This window comes from Grampus griseus (assembly GCF_964374135.1).
Source record: "Grampus griseus genome assembly, chromosome: 9".
In the NCBI taxonomy this organism is placed as follows: Eukaryota; Metazoa; Chordata; class Mammalia; order Artiodactyla; family Delphinidae; genus Grampus; species Grampus griseus.
In genome coordinates, this window is record NC_139003.1 from 55,498,105 (window position 1) to 55,513,732 (window position 15,628).

Here is a 15,628-nt window from a genome sequence, read left to right on the forward strand (position 1 = left end):
TTTTTTTTTAATGCAGGTTCTTACAAGTCATCAATTTTATACACATCAGTGTATACATGTCAATCCCAATCGCCCAATTCAGCACAACAACATCCCCACCCCACCACAGTTTTTCTGCCTTTGTGTCCATACGTTTCTTCTCTACATCTCTGTCTCAACTTCTGCCCTGCAAACCGGTTTATCTGTAACATTTTTCTAGGTTACACATACATGCGTTAATATATGATATTTGTTTTTCTCTTTCTGACTTACTTCACTCTGTATGACAGTCTCTAAATCCATCCACGTCTCAACAAATGACTCAATTTCGTTCCTTTTTGTGGCTGAGTAATATTCCATTGTGTGTATGTACCACAACTTCTCTATCGATTCGGCTGTCGATGGGCATTTAGGTTGCTTCCATGACCTGGCTATTGTAAATAGTGCTGCAATGAACATTGGGGTGCATGTGTCTTTTTGAATTATGGTTTTCTCTAGGTATATGCCCTGTAGTGGGATTGCTGGATCATATGGTAATTCTATTTTTAGTTTTTTAAGAAACCTCTATACTGTTCTCCATAGTGGCTGTATCAGTTTACATTCCCACCAACAGTGCAAGAGGGTTCCCTTTTCTCCACACCCTCTCCAGCATTTGTTGTTTGTAGATTTTCTAATGATGCCCATTCTAACTGGTGTGAGGTGATACCTCATTGTGGTTTTGATTTACATTTCTCTAATAATTAGTGATGTTGAGCAGCTTTTCATGTGCTTCTTGGCCATCTGTATGTCCTCTTTGGAGAAATGTCTATTTACGTCTTCTGCCCATTCTTGGATTGGATTGTTTGTTTCTTTAATATTGAGCTGCATGAGCTGTTTATATATTTTGGAGATTAATCCTTTGCCCGTTGATTCATTTGCGGATATTATCTCCCATTCTAGGGGTTGTCTTTTCATCTTGTTTATGGTTTCCTTTTCTGTCTTTGAAGTTTCATTAGGTCCCATTTGTTTATTTTCATTTTTACTTCCATTACTATAGGAGGTGGGTCAAAAAAGATCTTGCTGTGATTTATGTCAAAGAGTGTTCTTCCTATGTATTCCTCTAAAGAGTTTTATAGTGTCCAGTCTTACATTTAGGTCTCGAATCCATTTTGAGTTTTTTTTTTTTTTTTTAACATTTATTTATTTGCCTGTGCTCGGTCTTAGATGCGGCCTGTGGAATCTTTAGTTGCGGCATGCGGGTTCTTAATTGCAGCATGCGGGATCTAGTTCCCTAACCAGGGATTGAACCCTCGTCCCCTGCATTGGAAGAATGGAGTCTTAACCACTGCACCAGCAGAGAAGTCCCAACAAACTTTTCTTGATATTTAGTCATCATTCAATTCCTGGTCCAGAGAGGGACATACCCTTACAATTGGAGATATCCTTTAGATGTAAATTTACCTCCTAAAAGGGCATTTTCTACTTGGTTTTGAAAGATTCTCCTGGGTCTGCTGTTTCTTAAATTAATAAGTCCAAAATAATCCTTTTGTCAAATGCGCATATTTTGGGGTGGTGTACTCTGCTCCCCCCCTTTTCTTTTAACATCTTTATTGGGGTATAATTGATTTACAATGGTGTGTTAGTTTCTGCTTTATAACAAAATGGATCAGTTATACATATACATATGTTCCCATATCTCTTCCCTCTTGCATCTCCCTCCCTCCCACCCTCCCTGTCCCAACCCTCCAGGCGGTCATAAAGCACCGAGTTGATCTCCCTGTGCTATGCGGCTGCTTCCCACTAGCTACCTACCTTACATTTGGTAGTGTATATATGCCCCTGCCTCTCTCTCGCTTTGTCACAGCTTACCCTTCCCCCTCCCCATATCCTCAAGTCCATTCTCTAGTAGGTCTGTGTCTTTATTCCTGTCTTACTCCTAGGTTTTTCATGACATTTTTTTTCTTAAATTCCATATATATGTATTAGCATATGGTATTTGTCTCTCTCTTTCTGACTTACTTCACTCTGTATGACAGACTCTAGGTCTATCCACCTCATTACAAATAGCTCAATTTCGTTTCTTTTTATGGCTGAGTAATATTCTATTGTATATATCTGCCACATCTTCTTTATCCTTTCATCCGATGATGGACACTTAGGTTGTTTCCATCTCCGGGCTATTGTAAATAGAGCTGCAATGAACATTTTGGTACATGACTCTTTTTGAATTATGGTTTTCTCAGGGTAAATGCCCAGTAGTGGGATTGCTGGGTCATATGATAGTTCTATTTGTAGTTTTTTAAGGAAACTCCATACTGTTCTCCATAGTGGCTGTACCAATTTACATTCCCACCAGCAGTGCAAAAGGGTTTCCTTTTCTCCACACCCTCTCCAGCATTTATTGTTTCTAGATTTTTTGATGATGGCCATTCTGACCGGTGTGAGATGATATCTCATTGTAGTTTTGATTTGCATTTCTCTAATGATTAATGATGTTGAGCATTCTTTCATGTGCTTGTTGGCAGTCTGTATATCTTCTTTGGAGAAATGTCTATTTAGGTCTTGTGCCCATTTTTGGATTGGGTTGTTTGTTTTCTTGTTATTGAGCTGCATGAGCTGCTTATAAATTTTGGAGATTAATCCTTTGTCAGTTGATTCATTTGCAAATATTTTCTCCCATTCTGAGGGTTGTCTTTTGGTCTTGTTTATGGTTTCCTTTGCTGTGCAAAAGCTTTTAAGTTTCATTAGGTCCCATTTGTTTATTTTTGTTTTTATTTCCATTCCTCCTGGAGGTGGGTCAAAAAGGATCTTGCTGTGATTTATGTCATAAAGTGTTCTGCCTATGTTTTCCTCTAAGAGTTTGATAGTTTCTAGCCTTACATTTAGGTCTTTAATCCATTTTGAGCTTATTTTTGTGTATGGTGTTAGGGAGTGATCTAATCTCATACTTTTACATGTGCCTGACCAGTTTTCCCAGCACCACTTATTGAAGAGGCTGTCCTTTCTCCACTGTACATTCCTGCCTCCTTTATCAAAGATAAGGTGACCATATGTGCGTGGGCTTATCGCTGGGCTTTCTATCGTGTTCCATTGATCTATCTTTCTGTTTTTGTGCCAGTACCATACTGTCTTGATTACTGTAGCTTTGTAGTATAGTCTGAAGTCAGGGAGCCTGATTCCTCCAGCTCCATTTTTCATTCTCAAGATTGCTTTGGGTATTCGGGGTCTTTTGTATTTCAATACAAACTGTGAAAGTTTTTGTTCTAGTTGTGTGAAAAATGCCAGTGGTAGTTTGATAGGGATTGCATTGAATCTGTAGATTGCTTTGGGTAGTAGTCATTTTCACAACGTTGATTCTTCCAATCCAAGAACATGGTATATCTTTCCATCTATTGGTATCATCTTTGTTTTCTTTCATCAGTGTCTTATAATTTTCTGCATACAGGTCTTTTGTCTCCTTAGGTAGGTTTATTCCTAGATATTTTATTTCTTTTGTTGCAATGGTAAATGGGAGTGTTCTATTGATTTCGCTTTCAGATTTTTCATTATTAATGTATAGGAATGCCAGAGATTTCTGTGCATTAATTTTGTATCCTGCTACTTTACCAAATTCATTGATTAGCTCTAGTAATATTCTGGTAGCATCTTTAGGATTCTCTATGTATAGTATCATGTCATCTGCAAACAGTGACAGCTTTACTTCTTTTCTGATTTAGATTCCTTTTATTTCCTTTTCTTCTCCGATTGCTGTGGCTAAAACGTCCAAAACTATGTTGAATAAGAGTGGTGAGAGTGGGCAACATTGTCTCGTTCCTGATCTTAGTGGAAATGCTTTCAGTTTTTCACGATTGAGGACGATGTTGGCTGTGGGTTTGTCATATATGACCTTTATTATGTTGAGGAAAGTTCCCTCTATGCCTACTTTCTGCAGGGTTTTTATCATAAATGGGTGTTGAATTTTGTCGAACGCTTTCTCTGCATCTATTGAGATGATCATACGGTTTTTCTCCTTCAGTTTGTTAACATGGTGTATCACGTTGATTGATTTGTGTATATTGAAGAATCCTTGCATTCCTGGAATAAACCCCACTTGATCATGGTGTATGATCCGTTTAATGTGCTGTTGGATTCTGTTTGCTTGTATTTTGTTGAGGATTTTTGCATCTATGTTCATCAGTGATATTGGCCTGTAATTTTCTTTCTTTGTGCCATCCTTGTCTGGTTTCGGTATCAGGGTGATTGTGGCCTCATAGAATGAGTTTGGGAGTGTTCCTCCCTCTGCTATATTTTGGAAGTTTGAGAAGGATAGGTATTAGCTCTTCTCTAAATGTTTGGTAGAATTCGCCTGTGAAGCCATCTGGTACTGGGCTTTTGTTTATTTGAAGATTTTTAATCACAGTTTCAATTTCAGTGCTTGTGATTGGTCTCTTCACATTTTCTATTTCTTCCTGATTCAGTCTTGGCAGGTTGTGCCTTTCTAAGAATTTGTCCATATCTTCCAGGTTGTCCATTTTATTGGCATAGAGTTGCTTGTAGTAATCTCTCATGATCTTTTGTATTTCTGCAGTGTCAGTTGTTACTTTTCCTTTTTCATTTCTAATTCTATTGATTTGAGTCTTCTTCCTTTTTTCTTGATGAGTCTGGCTAATGGTTTATCAATTTTGTTTATCTTCTCAAAGAACCAGCTTTTAGTTTTATTGATCTTTGCTATTGTTTCCTTCATTTCTTTTTCATTTATTTCTAATCTGAATTTTATGGTATCTTTCCTTCTGCTTATTTTGGGGTTTTTTTTTTGTTTTTTCTCTAATTGCTTTAGGTGCGAGGTTAGGTTGTTTATTCGAGATGTTTCCTTTTTCTTACGGTAGGATTGTATTGCTATAAATTTCCCTCTTAGAACCATTTTGAGTTTATTTTTCTGTATGGTATTAGGGAGTGTTCTAATTTCATTCTTTTACATGTAGCTGTCCAGTTTTCCCAGCCCCTCTTATTGAAGACACTGTCTTTTCTCCATTGTATATCTTTCCCTCCTTTGTCATAGATTAGTTGACCATAGGTGCGTGGGTTTATCTCTGGGCCTTCTATCTTGTTCCATTGATCTATGTTTCTGTTATTGTGCCAGTATCATATTCTCTTGATTACTGTACCTTTGCAGTGTAGTCTGAAGTCAGGGAGTCTGATTCCTCCAGCTCCGTTTTTTTCCCTCAAGACTGCTTTGGCTATTCGGGGTCTTTTGTGTCCCCATACAAATTTTGAGATGATTTATTCTAGTTCTGTAAAAAATACTATTGGAAATTTGATACTGATCGCATTGAATCTGTAGATTGCTTTGAGTAGTATACTCATTTTCACAATATTGATTCTTCCAATCCAAGAACATGGTATATCTCTCCATCTGTTGGTATCATCTTTAATTTCTTTCATCAGTGTTCTATAGTTTTCTGCTTACAGGTCTTTTGTTTCCCTAGTTAGGTTTATTCCTAGGTATTTTATCTTTTTGTTGCAATGGTAAATGGGAGTGTTTCTTTAATTTCTCTTTCAGACTTTTCATCATTCATGTATAGGAAGGGAAGAGATTTCCGTGCATTAACTTTGTATCCTGCAACTTTACCAAATTCATGGATTAGCTCTAGTAGGTTTCTGGTGGCATTTTTAGGAATCTCTATGTATAGTATCATGTCATCTGCAAACAGTGACATTTTTACTTCTTCTTTTCCAGGTGGTATTCCTTTTATTTCTTTTTCTTCTCTGAATGCTGTGGGTAGGACTTCCAAGACTATGTTGAATAATAGTGGTGAGACTGGACAACGTTGACTCATTCCTAATCTTACAGGAAATGCTTTCAGTTTTTCACCATTGAGAATGATGTTTCTGCGGGTTTGTCGTATGCGGCCTTTATTATGTTGAAGTAGGTTCCCTCTATGCCCACTCTCTGGAGAGTTTTTACCATCAACTGGTGTAGAATTTTGTCAAAAGCTGTTTCTACGTCTATTGAGATGATCATATGGTTTTTATTCCGTAATTTGTTAATGTGGTGTATCACACTGATTGATTTGCGTATACTGAAGAATCCTTGCACCCCTGGGATAAATCCCACTTGATCATGTTGTATGATTCTTTTAATGTGTTGTTGGAATCTGTTTGCTCGTACTTTGTAGAGGATTTTTGCATCTATATTCATCAGTGATATTGGTCTGTAATTTTCTTTTTTTTGTAGTATCTTTGTCTGGTTTTGGTATCAGGGTGATAGTGGCCTTATAGAATGAGTTTGGGAGTGTTCCTTCCTCCTCTGCAGTTTTCTGGAAGAGTTTGAGAAGGATGGGTGTTAGCTCTTCTCTAAATGTTTGATAGAATTCACCTGTGAAGCCATCTGGTCATGGACTTTTGTTTGTTGGAAGATTTTTAATCACAGTTTCAATTTCATTACTTGTGATTGGTCTCTTCATATTTTCTGTTTTTTCCTGGTTCAGTCTTGGAAGGTTATACCTTTCTAAGAACTTGTCCATTTCTTCCAGGTTTTCCATTTTATTGGCGTAGAGTTGCTTCTGGTAGTCTCTTAGGATGCTTTGTATTTCTGTGGTGTCTGTTGTAACTTCTCTTTTTGCATTTTTAATTTTATTGATTTGAGTCCTCTCCATCTTTTTCTTGATGAGATTGGCTAATGGTTTATCAATTTTGTTTATCTTTTCAAAGAACCAACTTTTAGTTTTATTGATCTTTGCTATTATTTTCTTTGTTTCTGTTTCATTTATTTCTGCTCTGATATTTATGATTTCTTTCCTTCTGCTAACTTTGGGTTTTGTTTGTTCTTTTTACTCTTGTTTCTTAAGGTGTCAGGTTAGTTTGTTTATTTGAGATTTATCTTGTTTCTTGAGCTAGGCTGGTATAGCTATAAACTTTCCTCTTAGAACTGCTTTTGCTGCATCCTATAGGTTTTGGATCATCGTGTTTTCATTGTCATTTGCCTCTAGGTATTTTTTGATTTCCTCTTTGATTTCTTCAGTGATCTCTTGGTCATTTAGTAATATATTGCTTAGCCTCCATGTGTTTGCATTTTTTACATTTTTTTCCCTGTAATTCAATTCTGATCTCATAGCATTGTGGTCAGAAAAGATGCTTGATATGATTTCAATTTTCTTAAATTTACTGAGGCTTGATTTGTGACCCCAGATGTGATCTATCCTGGAGGATGTTCCGTGCGCACTTGAGAAGTAAGTGTAATCTGCTGTTTTTGGATGGAATGTCCTATAAATATCAGTTAAATCTGTCTGGTCTATTGTGTCATTTAAAGCTTGTGTTTCCTTATTTATTTTCATTTTGGATGATCTGTCCATTGGTGTAAGTGAGGTGTTAGAGTCCCCCACCGTTATCTTCTTACTGTCGATTTCGTCTTTTAGAGCTGTTAGCAGTTGCCTTACGTATTGAGGTGCTCCTATGTTGGGTGCATATATATTTATAATTATATCTTCTTTTTGGATTGATCTCTTGATCATTATGTAGTGTCCTTCCTTGTCTCTTGTAACATTCTTTATTTTAAAGTCTATTTTATCTGATATGAGTATAGGTACTCCAGCTTTCTTTTGATTTCCATTTGCATGGAATATCTTTTTCCATCCCCTCACTTTCAGTCTGAATGTGTCCCTATGTCTGAAGTGGGTCTCTTGTAGACAGCATATATATGGGTCTTGTTTTTGTATCCACTCAGCAAGCCTGTGACTTTTGGTTGGAGCATTTAATCCATTCACTTTTAAGGTAATTATCGATATGTATGTTCCTATGACCTTTTTCTTAATTGTTTTGGGTTTGTTTTTGTAGATACTTTTCTTCTCTTTTGTTTCCCACTTAGAGAGGTTTCTTTAGCATTTGTTGTAGAGCTAGCTGGTTTGTGGTGCTGAATTCTCTTAGCCTTTGCTTGTCTGTAAAGCTTTTGATTTCTCTATCGAATCTGAATGATATCCTTGCCGGGTAGAGTAATTTTGTTGTAGGTTCTTCCCTTTCATCACTTTAAGTATATCATGCCACTCCCTTCTGGCTTGTAGAGTTTCTGCTGAGAAATCAGCTGTTAACCTTATGGGAGTTCCCTTGTATATTATTTTTTGTTTTTCCCTTGCTGCTTTCAATAATTTTTCTTTGTCTTTAATCTTTGGCAATTTGATTACGATGTGTCTCGGTGTGTTTCTCCTTGATTTTATCTTGTATGGGACTCACTGTGCTTCCTGGACTTGGGTGGCTATTTCCTTTCCTATGTTAGGGAACTTTTCGACTATAATCTCTTCAAATATTTTCTCTGGTCCTTTCTCTCTCTCTTCTCCTTCTCGGACCCCTATAATGTGATGTTGTTGCGTTTAATGTTGTCTCAGAGGTCTCTTAGACTGCCTTCACTTCTTGTCATTCTTTTTTCTTTATTCTGTTCCGCAGCTGTGAATTCCACCATTCTGTCTTCCAGGTCGCTTATTCTTCTTCTGCCTCACTTATTCTGCTATTGATTGCTTTAGTGTAGTTTTTGTTTTTGCGGTACGCGGGCCACTCACTGCTGTGGTCTCTCCCGTTGCAGAGCAAAGGCTCGGGACGTGCAGGCTCAGCGACCGTGGCTCACAGGCCCAGCCACTCTACGGCATATGGGATCTTCCCAGACCGGGACATGAACCTGTGTCCCCTGCATTGGCTAGCGGACTCTCAACCACTGCACCACCAGGGAAGCCCGCTTCTAGTGTAGTTTTCAGTTACTGTATTGTTCATCTCTGTTAGTTTGTTCTTTAATTCTTCTAGGTCTTTGTTAAACATTTGTTGTATCTTCTTGGTCTTTCCCTCCATTGTTTTTCCGAGGTCCTGGATCATCTTCATTATCATTACTCTGAATTCTTTTTCGGGAAGGTTGCCTATCTCCACTTCGTTTAGTTGTTTTTCTGGGGTTTTATCTTGTTCCTTCATCTGGTACATAGCCCACTGCCTTTTCATCTTGTCTGTCTTTCTGTGAATGTGGTTTTTGTTCTACAGGCTGCAGGAGTGTAGTTCTTCTTGCTTCTGCTCTCTGCCCTCTGGTGGATGAGGCCATCTAAGAGGCTTGATGGGAGGGACTGGTGGTGGGTAGTGCAGACTGTTGCTCTGGTGGGCAGAGCTCAGTAAAACTTTAATCCTCTTGACTGCTGATGGGTGGGGCTGGGTTCCCTCCCTGTTGGTTGTTTGGCCTGAGGCAACCCAACTCTGGAGCCTACCTGGGCTCTTTGGTGGGGGAAATGAGAGACTCTGGGAGGGCTCACGCCAAGGAGTACTTCCCAGAACTTCTTCTGCCCGTGTCCTTGTCCCCATGGTGAGCCACAGCCACCCCCGCCTCTGTAGGAGACCATCCAACACTAACAGGTAGGTCTCGTTTAGTCTCCCCTGGGATCACTGCTCCTTTCCCTGGGTCCCGATGCATACACTACTTTGTTTGTGCCCTCCAAAAGTGGAGTCTCTGTTTCCCCCAGTCCTGTCAAAGTCCTGCCATCAAATCCCAGTAGTCTTCAAAGTCTGATCCTCTAGGAATTTCTCCTCCTGTTGCCAGATCCCCTGATTGGGAAGCCTGACGTGGGGCTCAGAACCTTCACTCCAGTGGGTGGACTTCTGTGGTATAAGTGTTTTCCAGTCTGTGAGTCACCCACCCAGCAGTTATGGGATTTGATTTTACTGTGATTGCGCCCCTCCTACCGTCTCATTGTGGCTTCTCCTTTGTCTTTGGATGTGGGGTATCTTTTTTGGTGAGTTCCAGTGTCTTCCTGTCGATGATTGTTCAGCGGCTAGTTGTGAATCGGTTGTTCTCTCAAGAGGGAGTGAGAGCACGTCCTTCTACTCCGCCATCTTGGTTCCTCCTTAAAAATTTGTTTTTTGTTCAGTTACATGTGACTTGCAGATATGCTTCAGATTTGCTCCAAGTCTTCATTCTGGGACCCAAGCTGAAGGAGAAGCTGCTGCTTGGGTCTTGTGGCAAAAAAGAGCAGTGGTAGAACCACATGTTGTGTCTTAAAGCTTTGGTTCAGAAATGACCTGCTTTACATTTACTCGTATTTCATTGGCCAAAGCAAGTCAAATGGCCAACACTGGTATAAGTGGGCAAGGAAATATAGTCCTCCTGTAGGGAGAGAAGTGAATAATTGGGGACAGTATTGCAGTCTATCACTGTATCCTTTTGGTTTTTGGTTCATATCATTTTGTAAAAGTTCTTAATGCATTCTGGATACTGAACTCGTGAGTTTAGCTTTTACACTTAGGTCTGGCATCCATTTTTACATGTAGTCTGAGATAGGGGTCAAGGTTCAGTTTTTTCCATATGGATATCCATTATCCATGGTGTCATTTGATGAAAGGACTTAACTTTCCCCCATTGAATTGTCCTAGGACCTTAATGCTGTTGAAGTGTGAGTCTATTTCTGAGGACTTTATTCTGTTGCATTAATCTATTTGTTAAACCTTATGGTTAGTATCATACCATCTTGAAATCAGGTAATGAAATTGTCTGACCGTCCCCTTTTTCAAGATTGGTAAGGATATTCTTTGGTTTTTGCAGTTCTGTATTTAGCCTTCCAATCTATGAACATAGTTTATCTACCCCTTTCTTCCTTCCTCCCTCTCTCCCTCTCTGTCTCTCTCTCTCATTCTTTCTCTCTTTCTTTCTCCCTCTCATTCTCTCCCTTTCTGCCTTCCTCCCTCCCTCCATTCCTTTCTTTCTTCCACTTTTTGTTTTTGCTGTGGTACGCAGGCCTCTCACTGTTGTGGCCTCTCCCGTTGCGGAGCACAGGCTCCGGATGCGCAGGCTCAGTGGCTATGGCTCACGGGCCTAGCCGCGCCGCGGCATGTGGGATCTTCCCGGACCAGGGCACGAACCCATGTCCCCTGCATCGGCAGGCAGACTCTCAACCACTGCGCCACCAGGGAAGCCCCTCTTTCTTCCACTTTTATTGAGATATAATTGACATACAACACTGTATAAGTTTAAGGTGTACAGCATACTGATTTGATTTACATACCTCATAAAGTGATTATCACAGTAAGTTTAGTAAACATCCATCATCTCATGTAGACACAGAATTAAAGAAATAGGAAACATTTTTTTCTTGTGATGAGAACTCTTAGAATTTACTCTTAACAACTTTCATCTATAACATACCGCAGTGTTGATTATATTTATCATGTTGTACATTACATCCCTAGTTCTTATCTTATAGCTAGAAGTTTGTACGTTTTGACTGCCTTCATCCAGTCTCCCCCTTCCCACCCCCCCACCCCCGTAATCACAAATCTGATCTCTTTTTCTGTGAGTTTGTTCTAGAAGAATGATTGACCTACAACACTGTGCTACTTCCTGTTACACAACATAGTGATTCGAAATTTCTATACCTTTCAAACTGATCACCGTGATAAGTCTAATTATGATATGTCATCATACAAAGATATTACATAGTTATTGACTATATTCCCCACACTGTACATTTCATATCAGTGATTCATTTATTTAGCAACTGGAAGTTTGTACCTCTTAATCTTCCTCATCTATTTTTTTTCTCCCTTTGCCCATTTATTTAGATCTTCTTTAATCCTGACAATGTTTGTTTCAGCATAGAAGTCTTACACATCTTCTGTTCACTTTAGTGGTAAGTATATTTTTGACACTAACTGTAAATAGAATTTATATTTTATAATAATTTATATATAACTATAAATTATTAACTTATAATTACATAATATATAATCTAAATCTTGAATCCTGTGTATTATTACTGTCAAACACCACACCCATAATTAGATCTAGTTTTTTTTGTTGTTGAAGTATAGTTGATTTACAATTTCAAGTATACAATATAATGATTTGGTATTTTATGGATTATAATCTATTTAAGGTTATTATAAAATATTGGTTATATTCCCTGTACTGTACATTACACCCTTGCATCTTATTTATTTTATACCTAATAGTTTGCACCTCTTAATCCCCTTTCTCTATCTTGCCATTCCACCCTCTGGCAACCACTAGTTTGTTCTCTGTATTCATGAGTGTGTTTCTGGTTTGTTATATGCATTTGTTTGTTTTAATTTTTAGATTCCACATATAAGTGAAAACATACAGTATTTATCCTTCTCTGACTTACTTCACTGAGCATAATACCCTCCAAGTCTATCCACATTGTTGCAAATGGCAAAATTTCATTCTTTTTTATGACTAATATTCCATTATATATTCATTACCACATCTTCTTTATCCATTCATGTGTTGATGGACACTTTGGTTGCTTCCATATCTTGGCTATTGTAAATAATGCTGCTACGATATTGAAGTGTATATATCTTTTGAAATTAGTGTTTTCATTTTCTTTGGATATATACCCACGAATAGAATTGTTGGATCATATGGGTCTATATTTAGTCTTTTGAAGAACTGCCATGCCGTTTTCCATAGTGGCTGTACCAGTTTACATTCCCACCAGCAGTGAACTAAGTGTCCCTTTCTCCACATCCTCACCAGCATTTATTATTTGTTGTCTTTTTGATGATAACTATTCTGACATGTGTGAGATGATATCTCATTGTAGTTTTGATTTGCATTTCCCTGATGATTAGTGACATTGAGGATCTTTTCATATACCTGTTGGCCATCTGTTTGTCTTCTTTTGAAAAATGTCTGTTGAGGTCTTCTGCCCATTCTTTAATTGGGTTGTTGCTTTTTAAATATTGAGTTATATTAGCTATTTGTATATTTTGGACATTAACCCCTTATCAGACATATCGTTTGCAAATACATTCTCCTATTCAGTAGGTAGTCTTTTCGTTTTGTTGATGGTTTCCCTTGCTGTGCAGAAATTTTTAAGTTTAATTAGGTCTCATTTGTTTATTTTTGCCTTTTTTTCTCTTGCCTGAGAAGACAGATCCAAAAAAATATGGCTAAGATTTATGTCAAAGAGTGTACTGCCTATTCTCTTTTAAGTTTCTTCTAGGTTATAGTTACAGGTCTTTAATCCATTTTGAGTTATTTTGTATATCGTGTGATAAAATGTTCTAATTTCATTCTTTTAGCTGTCCAGTTTTCCCAACACTCCTTATTGAAGAGACTGTCTTTTCCCTGTTGTATATTCTTGCCTCCTTTGTTGTAGATTAATTGACAATAAGTGCATGAGTTTCTTTCTGGGCTCTCTATTCTTTTCCATTGATCTATGTCTGATTTTGTGCCACTACCATACTGTTTTGATTACTGTAGCTTTGTAGCATATTCTGAAGTTCAGGAGTGTGATACCTCCAGCTTTGTTCTTTTTTCTCAAGATTACTTTGACTATTTGGGGTCTTTCGTGATTCTTTATAAATTTCAGGAATATTCTAGTTCTGTGAAAATTGTCATGGGTGTTTTGATAAGGATTGCTTTGAATCTGTTGATTGCTTTGGGTTTATGGACATTTAAGCAATATTAGTCCTTCCAATCCATGAGTGTGGAATATCTTTTCATTTATTTGTATCATTTTCGGTTTCCTTTATGAATGTCTTACAGTTTTCAGAGGTGTAGGTCTTTCATGTGTTTGATGAGTTTATCTCTAGGTTTTTCATTCTTTTTGACGCAATTGTAACTGGGATTGTTTTCTTGCTTTCTCTTTCACCATTGAGTATGCGTTAGCTGTGGGTTTGTCATAAATGGCCTTTACTATGTTGAGATATGTTCCCTCTATACCAACTTTGTTGAAGGTTTTTATTATGAATTGGTGTTGAATTTTGTCAAGAGCTTTTTCTGCATCTGTTGAGATGATCATATGATTTTTATTCTTTGTTTTGTTAATGTGGTGTACCTTATTGTTTGATTTGCAGATACTGAACCATCCTTGCGTCCCTGGAATAAATCCCACTTGACCATGGTTTATGATCCTTTTTATATGTTGTTAAATTTGGTTTGCTAATATTTTGTTTAGGATTTTTGTGCCTGTATACATCAAGGATACTGAAGTAATTTTCTATTTCATGGTGTCTTTGCCTGGTTTTGGTATCTTGGTAGTGGTGGCCTCATAGAATGGATTTGGGAGTGTGATCTCTTTAGTTTTTTGGAATAATTTGAGAAAGATAAGTATTAACTCTTCTTTACCTGTTTGGTAGAATTCCCCTGTGAAGGTGTCCGGTCCTGGACTTCTGTTTTTTGGGAGTTTTTTGATTACTGATTCAGTTTTAATACTAGTACTCAGTCTATTCATATTATCTATTTCTTTATTATTCAATTTTGGAAGATAGTACGTTTCTAGGAATTTATCCATTTCTTCTACGTTGTTGAATTTTTTGGCATGTAACTGTTCATAGTATTCTATTATGATTGTTTATATTTCTGTGACATTGGTTGTAATTTCTCCTCTTTCACTTCTTATTTTGTTATTTGGGTCCTTTCTCTTTTTTTCTTAATGAGCCTGGCTAAAGGCTTATCAATTTTGTTTATCTTTTAAAAAAAACCAGCTCCTGGTTTCATTGATCTTTTCTTTTTTGGGGGTGAGAGGGGGTCCTCTCTTTTATTTATTTCCTCTCTGATCTTTATTGTTTCCTGACTTCTGATGACTTTCAACTTTGTTTGTTCTTTTTCTAATTCCTTTAAATGGTAGTTTAGGTTGTGTATTCGAGGTTTTTCTTGTTTCTTGAGGTACCTATATTGCTATAAACTTCTCTCTTAGAACTGCTTTTGCTATATCCCATAAATTTTGGAAAGTTGTGTTTTAATCTTTATTTGTCTCAAGGTGTTTTTCTATTTTCTTTTTGATTTTTTCATTCACCCGTTGGTTTTGTGGAAGCATGTTGTTTAGTCTCTATGTATTTTTGTTTTTCCCATTTTTCTTCCTGTAATTGACTTCTAGTTTCTTACTGTTGAGGTGAGAAAAGATGCTTGATATAATTTCTGTCCTTTTAAATTTGTTGAGACTTGTTTTGTGGCCTAGCATGTGACCTATCCTGGAGAACATTCCATGTAAACTTGAAATGAATATGTATTTTGCTGTTTTGGGTTGGAATGTTCTGTAATACCTGTTAACTACAACTGCTCTAATATGTCAGTTAATGCCACTGTTTCCTTACTGATTTTTTGTCTGCAAAATCTGTCCATTGATGGTAGGTGGGGAGTTAAAATCCTACTATTACTGTATTCTTGTCAATTTCTCCCCTTATGTCCATTATTATTAGATCTATTTTTAAATACTTTTTTTTAATGCCAAAAAGAATAGAGGAAGAATTCCAAATACAGTTGGCATGGTTCTATCATTCAGAGTTAGCAGTGTAGTATATATTTCCTTAGTCTTTTTTCTATGGATGCATATTTTTTAGTTTGCTATGATGATAGTATACATAACCTTATTTATTTATTGTAAAAACATTTTTCCACATAAAGTTGTAAAAATGATTTTAATGATTGTATTCTAGCATTCTGTTGAGTGGATTTACCATAATTGACTTAATTGGAACCTAAACAGAGAAACATTTGTTCATAGTTTTTTCGGTATTTAAAATTTGAAAGTAATTGAAGTACTTGTTTGTTTTAGTATTAGAATAATTTTCTTCCATATATTTCAAAATGTATTAGAAGTCTGCTGTCCCCTTAAATTGAAAATTTAAAAATACTCTTTTTACTTGACTAGATACTGAAAAAACTTTTTAGAACTTAAAACTCTTTATGATTTTATTTTGTAGTGTA

At 37.1% G+C, this 15,628-nt stretch overlaps 1 protein-coding gene across 4 annotated transcripts in view; it reads left to right on the top strand.

Moving 5' to 3' along the window:
• ANKIB1 (ankyrin repeat and IBR domain containing 1) overlaps positions 1-15,628 on the top strand; it is a 158,868-nt gene that overhangs the window by 32,780 nt on the left and 110,460 nt on the right. The window contains exon 2 of one of the 4 annotated variants that reach the window (XM_082662379.1): positions 11,515-11,582. The exons of the other annotated variants lie outside the window; for them this stretch is intronic. The gene's annotated coding sequence lies outside the window, so the exon portion shown is untranslated. The remainder of the gene's footprint in view (positions 1-11,514; positions 11,583-15,628) is intronic. 4 annotated transcript variants of the gene reach the window in all.